Source organism: Passer domesticus, chromosome 8 (assembly GCF_036417665.1).
Source record: "Passer domesticus isolate bPasDom1 chromosome 8, bPasDom1.hap1, whole genome shotgun sequence".
Taxonomy (NCBI): Eukaryota; Metazoa; Chordata; class Aves; order Passeriformes; family Passeridae; genus Passer; species Passer domesticus.
Window position 1 is genome coordinate 51,745,258 of NC_087481.1, and position 12,635 is coordinate 51,757,892.

Below are 12,635 nucleotides of genomic sequence, written 5' to 3' on the forward strand. Positions count from 1 at the left end.
CAATACAGTTCAGGTGCTACAACAGCATCATTTGAAACTTCAGCTTCCAGATCAGTTGGTCAGAGCATGGTGCTTGTAAGGCCAGGGCTGTGGGTTTGATGGACCATTCATTTAAAATCTGACTCGATCCTTCTCAGTCCCTTCCAACTCAGGATATTCCGTGTGATTCTGTGAAATACATCAGCAGCATCAACCTTTACCGTCCCCTGGGCATTAACAACCAATGTGATTCAACCAAGGCCACAGTTTGCTTTGTAACTTGGAACCTTCCTTTTGTCTTTAAAATTTCAGTGATTGCCACAGCTGGGGCTTCTGTAATTCATTCGGTCCTGAACCACAGGACAGGAAACCCTACCTTATGCTACATAAAATATTTTTACATTAATGAACCTAGCTCATGTTTTTTGCAGAAAAATTAGAGCTAGGAAATTACTTATTCTAATTGTCTAATTGTCTATTTCTGTAAGAATACTGCTTTAGAATGCAGAATACTGCTTTAGATGCAGAATACTGCATCGACACTGCTTTAAAAACATAACTGCATGAGCCTTTCAGACCACTGAAATCAGACTCTTGATCTGAGAAAATCCATGTTAAAATCAGAATATTGGTATCTTGTATTTTCATACTGGTTCACTTATATGTGGATTCATTTCCCTCCATTTTTAATTGAAAGTGATGAAAATTCTGTGTATAGAATGGTGTATAAAGGTGGTGTGATTTTCTGTTCAAACATGCACAGCTCTAGTGATGGGTATTCAGCTTTCAGTGTTCATGCTACCCCAGATACACACACACTAACCAAGCAAAGCATGTTAAATCAGAGAGGAACATCTTGCTTTCACTTACTGTACATATCTTCTTCCAAATTGTGGGACCAAATCTGCCCTGACACCTGCCCTGTGTAGGGAAGTCAAAAAAAGATATATGGAGGTTAAAGCCATTTTAGAATTTAGTGACCAAAGGCAAAATTATCATCTTGGATTGTCAAAGCCGTATTTTCTGTACATTTGCTAGAATAGCCCTGACGAGTGAAATAAATTTTTCTCCTGATGGTATCACCAAAATTGTAATTTTATTGGAAGTTTCTCTAAAGGTTAGTGACTCTGTCAGTGTTAATTTCTGTAATCTCTGTTTCATCAGTCTTCTCTGAGGTAAGAAATTTTGGGGACAAAAAGTCACAAGATATTTATATGGGAGGTGAAAGGATATCAAGGAAAAATGGAAGCAAAAGAAACTAGTGTTGTGAATGCCATGAGAGTTTTACTGAGAAACCAAAACTGACTGTTCTCAGGTACCTGTAATCAGCTGTATGTCACAGTATCTCTGCCTTTACAGGTGCAGCAATATTGAAGGGTTTATTGTTTGCTTTGTGGGTTTATGGGTTGTTGGGTTTTTTTGTGGGGAAGGGCGGGGGGGTTTGGTGCCTTGTTGGGATTTAAGGACACGTTGTGTGTTTTTATAAATTGCTTTTTGTGTTTGGCTTGTGGTAGATTTTTTTTTTAATTTGGGCTGGATGGGAAGAGGTATTTGTTAGTTTGTTTACTCAATTTTAAGAATAACTGCAAAAATCTCAGGAAAAAAATTAAAAAACAGATCAGAATTTGAACTCAGAGGTTTAGTCATAAAAGGTATTGAATAAGTATGGCATGGAAAGGCAATATTTCTTGAATCAGGAATGTCTCCTTAATTACCACTCTTTTTTTTAATATAGTTTAGGAAGAACCTTATGATGAGATAATTCTCCTTTAATCCAATTGATTATCAAATGGAAACAGTGTTGAAAATCAAGACCTGGTTGTTCTATTAAAATACCCCATAATCCCATTACTTGGCTTCTCTGCTACTGCTGCAGAATTCTGAGGGAGCAGTGCACACACCACAGCTATGAACATGACAGGCAGAGCATGGCAGTGAACATGAAAGCCACAGTCCCAACTGATGGTATTGGCAGGTTCTTCCCTTTTCTGTGAGCACTCATTGATCAACTACAGCTCTGTCTGTTCAGGGAGTTTCCCTGCTTTAATCATGTGATGTGCAGTTAAATCTACAGCACTTGTTTCAGATGGATGGAGTTACCTGCTGGGAACACCAGTAAAGGAAGCTTTTTTGCATGTCTGCATCTGTCTTGCAGTTTCAATGGCAGGCATAATTCATGTGAAAAACAACAATGCGGACTTTTAAACTTGGTCCTGAAAGTCATTTACATGTACTCTGAATATCCCAGAATAAAGGGTATCCTAACTCAGCAGTAAAAGTATCCACAGGGGAGGACTCCACATTCTGTCTGTCCCTCTGTGAGGAATATAGATGTGGAATTACCATTTTCTCCACACCAAATCCATTCCATCCCTGAGAAACATTTCTAAAGGCCATACTTGTGAACTCAGCAATGGCTGCAGACACGAGCAGTCGAGATGTGTAACTTACTTTATAAATGGCAAAAAGTCTAGGAATCTTCAGCCCCAAGTAAGGAAAAGAAATAAGTTTCTGATGAACTCATTTTCATAGGAATTTCTGAGTTATTAATTTATGAAAGAAGAAAAACTGTTTGTAGACAAAGTGTTAACATAAAATGTAAATACTTTATAGTAAATTTAAAGCTATAACAAATTACCTATATGCTCACAGTGTGACCCCTCCAAGTTTCTGACTTGTTTAATTATTCAGTAGAACACTATTTATAACAAAATAATGCAAACTTGTTTAAACATGTACAATGGTGGCATCTTGCCAGTATGAAATGTAAGCATGATGTTCACAGAATTGCAAAAATCCAAAGCAATTGAGATTAATATCATGGTTTCTGAATTTGATTACATTATAATCTTTATGACTGGAGCTAGCCAGAGGGGTGTTTTTTTTGTTTGTTTTTTTGTTTTTTGTTTTTTTTTTTCTTAAATTCTTCTAATTCTTAAAATATTTTCAATATGGTAAAAAAAAATTAAGATTATAGTTGTCACTATCTACAAGTTCCATGTCATCATCAAAGCCACGCTATTTCCTGTGGTTTTTGAATTTTCTGGTTTTTTGCAGAGCTTCAATAAAGATCCAGCTAATATTTCAAATATCAAAATGATATTCTTTCTATAATTAAAAAGAATATTATTCCACATGTTTATGTGCTTTTTGACACTTGTCCATACCCGCTTTTAATCTACTGTAAACAGACTGAGTTAAAGTGATATGCCAACCCTAAAGTACAAATAGCACAAATTTCAAAATTATTGACTTCTAGCAGTGCTTGCAGGCATTAAGCAGTACTTCTTCAGACATTTAAAATAGCTCATTTCAGCACAGAGACCCACTGAAAAAAGCTGAAAATATTTTAAATACTGACTGCTCAGTCAATATTAATTTAAAATTGAGGTTTAGATCTTTGCTAAAAGTGAAAAAAAAATTTTAACTCCTTTTATCCCATGGGATACCCTCTTCCTCAACCCAAATCACCATATTCTTACCTATTTCAAGGTGTCAATCCAACACTTTTGCAGAGGAACCCAGTATCTTGTAATTACAACGAGCAGTGAAATACTGTGCTGACTCTTCGAGTTAGACATAGCAGAGTTTGCTTTCCATCTTGTGGGTGGACTTAAAATTCAGCCCTGCTCAGGTTTCCTTGACAGGGAGGTGGCCAAGTGCTTTGCTCTTCCATCTGAGGTGATCTGGGTCACTGGTACAGCACACAAGTAAAATCACATGAAGGTAAGTGACTTTCTGCCAGCAGAGGCAGGACTTAGTTGATATCAGGAAACTAAGGCTTTCAAACTGATGTTTGTGTCACAGTTTTCCTGTGGAATAAAAGGAGAATACATTTTTGATGGCAATAGCTTAGACAACAAATAAGAGGTTAGGACACATAGGAAAGGAGTATTATGGTATCTAAAATGCATAAAATGAAATTGCCTTCAAAAATCCTATGTTTCTGATCAAAATTTAAAACAAGCCAACTTAAAATGACCATCCTGGTTTTGGCCATGTAGAGTTAGTAGCTGTTACAGTGCTGAGTTTGGATTTAGGATGAGAATAACATTTATAACACACTGATGTTTAGTTGTTGGTGAGCAGTGCTTACACCATACAAGGACTTTTTTTCCTGCCCCATCATCGAGGAGGCTGGGGGTGCACAAGAAGCTGGGAGGGGTCAGAGCCAGGACAGCTGACCCCAACTGACACAGGGATATTCTATACCATGGCTCATCTTATAAATTTGGCGGATAGCTGGCTGGGGACAGGCTGGGCAGAATTCTGTCTGTAGCAAGCAATTGTTTTTCATTTGCATCACTTATTTTTTGGGGTGGTTATTTATCTCTTTCTGTTATTTTCCTTTTCATTCCAATTTATTGTTCTGATTTTAGTTTATAAACTGTTCTTTTCTCAACCCACACTTTTCTAAGTTTTACCTTTCTAATTCTCTCATCCCACTGGGGCAGGAGGATTGAGGAAGCTGCTGTGTGGTGCTTTGTTGCTGGCTGGGGTTAACCACAACAATGACTCAACAAAAGTTTTCAGCTTAAATTTAATCACACAATTTATTGGGAGTGGTGGTGGGGAGGGAAGCCAATTTCAACTGGATTTATGTATCAAAGATGATAATGAAAGGAGTTTAGTTTTATTTTACTGCTGCTCCAGATGGTACTCAAAAGGGACTGAGAAGCATGGGAGAAACCATTCTCTGTCTGTGAAAGTTTGAATTTGGAATGTTCTGTATTCCAGGCAATTGCCAACTATTTCTTACAAGGTTCCATGGCTTGTAACTCTGGACTCCTCAGAGACAACAGTATGAAGAACAAAGCAAAACTAATTTGGTGATTTTGCAGTTTGCATCACTAGCAGACAATTAAGCATTTGTTTAATTCACAGAAAATTGCACAACAGGATTTTGGAGGACTGGCAGGTTTAGAGACGTGAATTTTCTATAGATGTCTCAGGCCTAAGGTGGGTTAAAGATAACTTACCTTCCAGTGAATATTTATATATAATAGTAATATTTATAGTGCCTTTATAAGATTTTTATAATTTGTCTTAAAAGATCATTTACCAAAACAAAAAACACAAAAAACAGATAAAGAATTGATTTGACCAGACTTATGAATCTGCTATTTTCTTTGACAAGAATTATAAGGAGAGGGACAGACTGAGTAGCAGTAGATTACATTGTCATTTAGCAACCTGTGCTTAAAAAAAAAAAAAAAAAAAAAAATCTCTTAAATTTCAACTTCCCAGATTGCAAGAGATAAACCTCATCTCAGAACTGACACCACTGTAGAGGTTATGAAAACTGAACTGCATTATTTCAAATACACTTATTCAGAATCCACAAAGGAGTATGGAGATAAACCAAGTATCTTGTTTTTATGAGTTAGCAAGATGTCAAACCAACCACTACAAGCATAGATATAGATGTCAATAATTCACACTGAATTACTCAGTAGGTCTTTTCATACAATTATATCCTATGTGGCCTACAGTTTGAGGACCCATATTTGTATAAAAAGCAATCTTTAGAATTGCATATTATACATACAGTGTGTTTACACATTTACATTTACATAAATACATTTACATTTCAGTACATTTAAGTGGATTGTATCCACTTAACTATGACAGGTGAGTTAGTAGCATAATTGCTGTAGGGCCCCTACACATTTAATGAGATAAAGCACTACCATTTTCCAAGCATTTCTTTCCAGGCAGCAGTTTTTATGCCTTTTTAGACAGTTTATGTTATAGAGGAATACAATACTCTCCATAACCCCAACCACTATGATTTGGAGAAGAAATATTTCCTAATCTCTATCAGGTGATCAGTTTAATCCTGATCATATAGGTAGGTTAAATCCAGTTAACACCTGACATCCTAAAAAATTGCTCCATTTTTGCCTGCTTCTAATCTTACCGTTTAAGAAAGGGCAGTCCCCTTCTATACTTTGCACCAAGAAGGAACATAAAAGTTCTGGGGGATGCAGGATAGAAAGGCTGGCATGTGGAGCAGTTAGAAACATTTCTTTTTAGGGACTGTATAAAGAAAGTACACGAACGAGTTTCCAATTAAGCTTCCTTGGCAATGTCAGTAGATATCCAAAGCTTTATATCCCAAACTTTATATTCTGACACATGATCTCTTCACCATGTCACACATACCCTTTATTAATTTATAAATTTCCATCTGGAAGTAGTTCAGGTCCCTGCCTCCGTGACCTTGCCTATAAGCAGTTCCAGAGCTTTGCACAGATTGCCAAGAACCTTCTTTTAAATTTCTCATTTATTCATAATTGTTTGTAAGTATCTGATCTTGAAATAGTGTTATCCTTTAACACAAAAGTTGCCTTGCCTCACATCTACCCCCACACATACTTATAAAGAAAACCATATGCCCTTTCAAGCTTTGTTTTGCCGGATAAGCTATTTCCATCTCAGCTGCAAAAACAGGTACTGCTTTCCCCTAACCAGCCCACTCTGCACCTGCTGTGCATCAATGTGGGTCATGAGAACTGTAAACAATATTCTGAGACTTGTCTTACCAGTGCCTTGTAAAGCAAAATTAACACTTTGTTAACTGCCTTCACTGAAGATTCTTCATCCAATGTACTCTGAAACTGCTGTGTGGCCACGACACAGCAATGGCTCATGGTCACACCACAGCTGATTAATGCATTAAACCTCTTCCTCTGGCTATTGACAGCAATTTTCAAGACACCAGTTTATACTAGAACATGACATTAATTCCCAAGCACATCCCACTAGTCTCTGTACTATTAGATTTCCATTTTGTCAGTCCATGAGGTCATTTACTTTTTTCTGATACACTAGTCATTCTTAATGCCATACCCATTCTCCTTCCTTCACCAAGTTCAAAAATACTATTAAATCAGTGCCAAGATCAGTCCCAGAGGAATTCTACTAGTAAACTCCTTTCATTTTGATATTTTCATTTTTAAGAAAACCACATTTTAATATAACTCTTCACTTTGTTCCTCTTCCACCTTCAGTGCCTGCATTAAAGCTCCTCTTTTCCACCCTCAGTGACTTCCTACACCAAACAATATAATGCCTTAGTTCGATCAAGGTAGATTAGGTCTGCTGCATTACTCTTCTCTGGGACAATTATCTTATCAAATAAAGATATTAAGTTAGTCTGATACTATCCTTCCTTGATAAAATCATGTTGTAGTTTTTCCCACTTTCCATTTACTTCTAGGTTCTTGATAATTTTTTTTTCCTTCAAAATCTACTCTAAGACCTTGCTTGGTGTTGAGGTCAAACCACCACACCTGCATTTCATTTGACCACCTCTTTTCCTTTTCATGAATACAGGCAATAACATTATTAGTCTTTAGTTGTATTGTGATAGCCCTGAATTGAACAGATACACATAAAATCCCTACAAATACATTCAGTGCAAATCAGCATTGCAGGATTCTTCCAGTGCCCTGAAATAGGCATTGTTGAGCCCTCTCTATTTTTTGGCAGTAAATAGGCTTTGTTCAGCTGATAGCTCATTTGGGAAAAATTCCATTGTTCTGTGTCTCTTAAGCACCTTATTTTATTCTTTTTTGTTTAATTTTTTTTTTTTGGCAGCACTGGGAGATCTAACAGCATTCACAACCAGCAACAACTGCTTTGAAACTGGCATTTAAGACACGCTTATTTATTTTAGCTGTGGAAGAGCAGGGTTAAGAACATCATCAATAGTAGCCTCAATATGATAGACATTTTCAGAGAAAGAGGAATAGGCCAAAACTATGCATGAAAACACATATGAAAGCACTGTGTGTTATTCACTTTTTAAAACTCTTCTGTTTCTACTATGGATATTAATTTTGTATTCAAAGAACTGACATAGTGCAGATATTTTAAATATTCTGATTTATTTTTCAAAATGAGAAAAGAGTAATTATTTTTAAAGGAGTAACATTTTTGCCACTTATTCCAATTCACTTTCCTTCTGTTATCTTCTTTCTCAAAAGACAAGCTGTAAAAAGACAAACCCAGCAGAATTATTTATATACTTTTCACACAATCTGTGAATAGACATGTTTAATGCTTCTGGAAAGAAGTGACTGTAATACAATGCAAATTATTAATTTATGAATGTGGCACAATTGATAATACATACTTACTGCAGCTGTGACTTTCTACTCTACTTGAATGGAATGCTTTTATTATCCTGCCTATGCTCTGAGTCCTGGCAGATGTATGCAGATGTGTGCCATGAAGCCTTTGAAAATTTCAGGATTAAAGGTAGCTAATCTTCCAGAAGCATCAATGGGAAGGAATATGGAAGGAATAGAAACCTAACTCTGGGTTCTCTTTTTTTATGCCACCTTTAAAAAAGATGAAATTACGGCATAACACCCAGGATCAATAGGCAGTAAAGTTTATGTAGTGTTATTTATCACTGTTAAGTCTTTATTAAATATGTACCTCTGCCTGCAAAGGGCTGTGCAGAATGAAGAGGGCCCAGTTTTATAGAGGTACAGTTATAAGACTGGATTTTACAAAGCAGCTTGTAAAACCTGCCGGTAGAACATACATTTTCCACAATACCCTCAAGGAAAGAAGTATTCTGAAAACTGATCAGGATATTTTGAGGCAGTAGGGACAATAACTTTTTTTTTTCAGAATAAATTATTAAAATTGAAAATTTCTTAGAAAACGGAGTATAAAAGTTTTAGGGTTTTTTTGTTTGCTTTGTTTTGTTTTTTGGTTGTGTTTTTTTTTTTTTTTTTTTTTAAGCAGAGTATAAAGTTTCAGTTTGTCACTAAAAAATACCATCTGGCCCTACTTTGATAAGAGGTTTTGTGAGACCGTGCAGGTTCCATGTTGCAATTTTTCAGATTCAGGGTCTATGTTTGTGTCAAACTGAGACAGCCCTTCCTTAAACTTTCTTGGTCTGGGCATTTGCATGGAATATGGAATAATTTCTGCTGCTGCCTACTTCAGCCCATGGGCCTGTATCCAAAGCTTCTGAATGTCTAAGGAAGTTGTCATGTGTTTAAGAAGGAATACAGATGGAACCACAAAATTCATATTATGAAAAAAACTATTAGCAGAGAAGCCTAAAAGTGTAATGGACAACTCTTGGTTTCACATGAGAGTTATTCTCATTGTGCAAGAGATTGATTTGGCTTTAATGCACACAGTAGAAGGATAAAAGTTATCTAACTTTGTAGTGAATAACACTCCTGTTATGAATAAAGACAATAAAGTCATTTCATTTCAGTCATCTGCATATACTCTTTTTCCTACAAGTGCAGCACCAAGTAGAAATAGAGCTTTAAGAACAATTTTTTTAAAAAATCGGAAATATATTAGAAGTAATGACAGCTGCTCACCTGATATCTTAGCAGGATTATATATGAACTTCTGAGAACTGACTGAAGTGGAAAAAAAATTCTTTGATTAAATAACTGTAAAACTATTACTTTCTCCTTTGGTGTTTATTAATATTTTTCTATGATTAAGGTAAAATTTATATGACAAAAAGAGCTAAGCTGGCATACTGGCATTATATGCTTATAGGAAACATACCATAATTAAGCAATTAAAAAGAAGTCTTTTTCAAGAGATTGTTTCATGCATTTCAATCCAAGATTATTTTCTTGCATGAAGGTCTCAGTCCTCAAAGTGTTTCTATAACAACTCTTTTTTCAGAGGATTTAATGCTACCACCCATCTTCTTATAGGATGTTGCAAGATAATGGATAATTTATTTACATTTCTGCTAATATCAAATGAAAAAAAATCTCTTTTATAAATGGAAGATACAAACAATTACTATGTCAGAAGTATTTATTCCCTGTTTCTGTTGTAGCTTCCATTAGGTGCCAACTTAGGAGTAACCAGTACTGATGTTGGGCAAATTACAATCTCCCATAAAAAGAATTAAGACAATTTACTATGAAAATGCAAATTCAAGGCTGTGTTTTGTACTGTGGTATGGACTCTAGATCTGAAAATTTTTTCTTCATTAGGCAAGTTACTACTCTTGTGCCAAGATAAATAAGAGCTCTGATATATGCTTTAAAACGAGAGCCTCATTTGTTGCTTATCCAAATAGCAGAGTATAACAGAAGAGCAGAGTATAAAAGCTTTAGGATAGACTCCCTGACCCAGTAAAAGAAACAACTGAAACGTATTTAAGACTCTAAACCACAGCAGAGGAACAGCATGGATACCTGTATAGCAGCACACCTACCAATCAGCAAAGAAAGCAGGTGCTGTGTTCTCTGACCAAAGAAAAGAGAAAACTTAGATTTAAACCCATAAAAGAATAATCTTTGCTTTAGTAAGCTGAAGGGATCCAGTGAAGCCTTTCCAGATGGAATTAAACAAAATCTTGGATATAAGACTCAAACAGAGATATCACAATGCAAATAGCAAGCTTTGTCCTTATAAAGAACATCTGTTGTGAAGTTGTTTACATTCCTACCAAAGTGGAAAAGGGTATCACTAATTCTCCATTGCAGCCAGGCATGGAATGGGGGAGTACAAAGTTACTGCTTAATATTTTTTAATAAAAACATAGAGCTTCTCACTAACTCAGTTTTTTACCTGAAAAAAATAAATAGGGGTTTGGGGCAAAGAGAAATATTCTCATTTCTCATGATACTCATTTCCATGTAAATTTCCAGGGATTTATTTATCAATTTCCCATTATTTCATATTTTATTCTATGAATTTGGTAGTCCATTTCCCTCCTGTTACAAGGAGGAAACAGAATGTCCATTCATGACTTGCTGAGCACTGTACTAGAAACGGAGAGCTTCCAGCCTGTGGATCAGCAGTGTGCTCTCACTCTTCCAGAGATAAAAACTAGATTGTTCTTAGCCTGAGTTCCTCAGGAAATCTGAGATAGGCCATAAATTATAGGTTTTTACTGGCTTTTACTGTTTCCCTTTTCTGTTGTCCTGCTGTAGGTTTTCAGAAGTAGTTGAGGTAGCTAAGTAGCCAGCAAGAGCAGGAGAACCAGCCCACAAAATGTTCTTGATTTACATTGAAAACATTTTATTTGATGTCACCAAGTTACCCTGCTTGCTGTATTGTAGCAAATTCAACAAAGTTTTAAATAATAGAGTTAAAGCCTCGCTGTTTAGAAGTGGCATTATAAAATTAATTTTTTAAAAGTCTGTGATTTTTTAATGCTGATTTATGATAATTACTAGGTTTCTCACTGTTTGTGGTTTCTCTCCAATAGAATTGCTGCTCAGCATTACATTCCAAGTGGTTAGAGCACTCTCATGTACATTTTTGTTTTTAACATACACACACAAACACACATATATAGTACTATATATAGTACTGAATGCAAAATAACAGCTGTGAACTTGTGCCACACAACAATTTGACTTTATTCCTTCATGTGAGGTAGACAAAATACAAAGACCACCAAGAGCAAAGGAAGACCAGAGAGATGTAGGCTGGTAAGGTTTGCTGTAAATAAAACTATTCAAAAGTAAGCAATGTAGTTTGTATATGGAAAAAATAATATTAATAGTGCTTAAGACCAAAAGACAAAATTTATTTGTAACTATAATCCTACAATTTCTTATTATGCATTTCTTATGATGAATACCATATTGCATAATTTTTTACCCTTCCACTTCTTAAGTTTTGCCTCTATTTTTTTGTTTTTTTTAAAAAAAAATTTATGAAACAATCTGAGTGTATATGATTCAGAAATAAGTTACAGTAATAATTTTTTATAGTGTCTTGAAATTACAAGCAAAATCTCTCTTTTCTTCTTCCTACACAAACAAGAGAAGAAACTTATAGAAGAAACTTTACTATTAGCACAGCAGCCTGATTACGAAGGGCAATTAGTAATTCTGAAGAACACTAAAAAGACATGACCTGATTACAGCACAGTGATTACGATACAGATATAGATTAAGATTAGGATGCACTGATATGACCGACAGAATGAAATTAAAGTCACCTTTCTAGCAGCTAGCGATCTACTAAAGATCTTATGCTTTGCAGAATCTGGAGTTGAGTGAAGGTAATGCATGTTTTACTTTTATCCTGAAACATTCAGGTTTGTGCCCTTTCCATGGGAACCAGCAACTGCACACCTTTGATCCTGGACTTGATACCAGTAATTTCAGAATCAGGATATGTTTCATGTGCGTGGTTAAATTGGCATAATCCTGAATTATTATTGTGAGTATTTTACCATATAAAAATCAAGCACATGGCAAATAGCTGCAGGAGTCAAAAGCTGTGAAGCTTAATGTCAAACACTTGTCCCACTGAATTTTTTTTCTGAAGGGAACTCTTAGAGAACTGTTAATCGTGCTGAATGGTCATTCTCAGACAGTGAGAAGTGCAGTTGGAGTCAGACTCCTCTTTCTGGGGAGAACAGCTCCTTTGCCATAATTAGAGGCGCTGAAGCACCCTCCACAAAACACAGAAGTTCCTTTAATAAGTGACACTGAACTCTATCCCAGCCTACAGCAGCCTTCTCAGCTTCAAACACAAAAGCAGTCAAGTCTCAAAAACTTCAAAGACAGCTTTTCATTTTATTTTCTCCTTGATCCACTGATAGAGCAGTTCATTTTCTTGAATTTTGTAAAATGACTTTTCACTCATCAGACCTGTGTAACAAATCACTGTCTCAATCACCAAATGTT

The 12,635-nt window shown here is 35.7% G+C and overlaps 1 long non-coding RNA gene across 3 annotated transcripts in view; it reads right to left on the bottom strand.

The window, feature by feature from the left end:
• The window catches only part of LOC135306843 (uncharacterized), a 45,671-nt gene that overhangs the window by 3,560 nt on the left and 29,476 nt on the right, over positions 1-12,635 (bottom strand). For all 3 annotated transcript variants that reach the window (XR_010367594.1, XR_010367596.1, XR_010367595.1), the window contains exons 2-3: positions 3,462-3,791; positions 850-900 (exon numbers count right to left, since the gene is read on the bottom strand). This is a non-coding gene — a long non-coding RNA (uncharacterized LOC135306843). The remainder of the gene's footprint in view (positions 1-849; positions 901-3,461; positions 3,792-12,635) is intronic.